The following is a 2866-nucleotide window of genomic DNA, read 5'->3' as shown; positions in this document are numbered from 1 at the left end:
TCAATCCCCTCTTTCTCCAAGAGAGTAAACCACTTTCACAAAGAGCTGCCCTATGTAGATCACACAGTTTTACAGCTTGCAACAAAGTGATTAGGGACAAATAAAAAAACAAAATAAGGAAACTAACACTGAAGCAATCCTACTTCTTATGTCTCTGAATAGAGAAGTATGGTAATCTTTAACCAAAGGAAATAAAATATGCAAGTTAACTACCTACTTCATTTACTGTTAGCTAAATTTGTTTACCTACAGCTTTACCCCTTTGCAAACCAAAGATTTTTTAAATTAATACAGCTATGCTTGCTAATAAATAAAATGTATGTACTTCCCAGGGATGCACTTCACTGGGTCTCTGCATTTGACACCTGGTAGTGAAAAGAAGTATTATTTCCCAACAAATCGGTACTGAAGACTAAGAATGAGAACTCCAACTAAAGAACATCACTCTCTCACCCCAGTAACATGTTGATCATACTTTCTCTACCCTCACATTAGAATGAAGATATCTTTCCAGCATTTCATCTCCTATATTCTGTCTTTTCCTAGAAGATACTATCATCTCATATTTTACTGCAAGATTAGAATATAGGTTAACATTACAAAAATCCAATTTCACACTTGGTACTAAGAAAATTGAATGCTATAAAATTAATCTTCATTACTCTAGTAGGGATGCTCGTGCTTTTACAATGAGTCTTTACTGCCTATAGGTGATGCTGCCTCCAAGAAAACAGCTCTGCAGAAAGGTTTTTGGTTAGTGTTTTCCCCAGCTTATTTCTGGAAAGAAAAAAGCCAATTTCATACAAAACAAACAAAGCCCCAAATCTACATATATTAACCTTGTCATTAAACACTAAAAAATAGATATCTAAAGAGAATAGACCTAAGAAAAGAGCTCAGGAACAGCCCAATAGAGACCAAATTCTGCAAATGGAAGTTTTAAAGTCCACTAACTAAAATTTTTTCTAGATCCAAGCAAGTGCTACAATACCAGATTTTTAAGTCTCAACTCATAGAATTGAGAGCCCTTAAGCTCTTAACTTTGTCCTGTGTCTTCCCATTAAAAAATTCCTCCTAAAATCTCTGTAAATGTTACCAAGACACACCTGGAGTATGTGACAACATGAGAGATGTTCTTAACTCTTTTATCAGGTGAAATTCACTTTTTATAACTGAAAATGGAAAAGCAAAGTGCTATAGAGAGAAATAAAATCTCATGAAAGTATTATACAAAAGCAGACTGGCTGAAATCTGTAACTTTATAAGTAAAAATAATAACACCAATAACACCCTCTATAATTAACTACTCCACAGTGAATAATCTGCTACACATTTCTTGATAATGAATGACTCTAGTTTGCTACAGTCGAAGCCTGCGACAACTGCGAGGCCAGAGTTTTGACCCTTTTCTGGTTCTCTGTGCACAAGGTAATGCCACCTACTACAAGGCAGTTATATAGACAGGTGAGCTCAGGGGAGCTTCTCACCACAACCTGCTAACTCAGCAGCGGTAAGTTTCAAATGAGCTCTGACCTCCAATATGTATCTGTCCATAATTTTACGAAGTATCTAAATATTATTCATTAGTTTAAAAAATAATAGAAAACTTTGGACCAAGTAAATTACGAAATTGAAAAGTTAGGAGGGATACCAATTATATTAACAACATTTTCTTTAAAAACTAGAATCAGTTTCTTTTGAAATCGACCATAGTGGCGAGATGTGTTTTTCTTTTCAGGTGCCCCATGATGGCACACAGCTTTACCCAGCAAATTCTGACAGCTTCCAAGTCCCAGGATACAAACCTGTACCAGCACATGGGGCAACATTACCTTTCAACAGTGTGGAAAAGAGCACATGTCACCAGTGCGCAATGAGAGACTGGACAGATACTCATGGCCTCTCAATAGCAGACATGGTTGGAGAACTTTCCTTGTTCTCGTAGAAAATTTCATGAGGAAGCTGTGATTAGGATCAGTCCAGAGAAGAAAAACTCTTTTATTTTCAGTGCCCAGACATCAGTCAATATACTGGGAGAACCAGTGGAAACATTCGCCATAATCTTGCCTCTTGAGCACACTGCACACAAGCACTTCTATGGGGCAAGCATTCAACTTCTTCAGGGTCACATTCCCCTTGCCTGTGGTCTGTCTATAAAGCCTAGATATCTCACAGAGTTTTTCTTCCTTGAGTTCATCTGTTCTGTCAATTTTGTTTCCCAAAATACGAATTGGCACATTGTATACTGTTTCATCAGTCATTAAAGCTTTAAGCTCAAATTTGAATTCCACAAGGCAAGAATGATCCACACAATCCACCAGAAGGAAAATCCCATTAATTGCTGGGAAATAATTTTTCCAAACCGACGTGCTTGCTCGTGCCCACCAAGATTAAAAGTTGTAAAAGTCATTCCAGCAATTGTTAGCCCTTGTCATTTCAGATGTAGTGTTGGAATGTGTTGTCCCAATCTGTCACCTTTGAGCATGTGAAAAAGAGTGGTTTTGCCTGCATTGTCCAAACCCAAGAATACAAATTTTCTATATTTCTTGTAGAGTCTTAGAAACTAGATCACAATGCTGAAGCCATGGTAGATTCACTCAAAGATGAGAGACATTATTAATGCTTACACTGGCCTGAGGGGCTCCTCTGGCAGCAGCATGTGGCTCAGACTCTCCCTCAGAGGACACAAACCAGCAGCACCTGGGACCACTAGCTACTCACTGGATGTACATCACAACCCTCCCCCAAGACTTTCCTATTGTGAATTTTATTTCTGGCATTGCCATATTATTTTTTCTTTTTTATTGTATAAATTTTTTTTTTTTTTTTTTTTTTTTTTTTTTTTTTTTTTTTTTTTTTTTTTTTT

At 36.9% G+C, this 2866-nt stretch overlaps 1 pseudogene; it reads right to left on the bottom strand.

Annotated features, from left to right (window-relative positions):
- Window positions 1-2018: 2018 nt before the first annotated feature.
- On the bottom strand, window positions 2019-2614 carry LOC108522458 (GTP-binding protein SAR1a pseudogene; annotated as a pseudogene).
- Window positions 2615-2866: the final 252 nt, after the last annotated feature.

This window comes from Rhinopithecus bieti, unplaced genomic scaffold (assembly GCF_001698545.2).
Source record: "Rhinopithecus bieti isolate Rb0 unplaced genomic scaffold, ASM169854v2 scaffold_66222, whole genome shotgun sequence".
Taxonomy (NCBI): Eukaryota; Metazoa; Chordata; class Mammalia; order Primates; family Cercopithecidae; genus Rhinopithecus; species Rhinopithecus bieti.
Note: the sequence above shows the minus strand (reverse complement) of the source record. Positions and strands in the feature narration are given on the sequence as shown.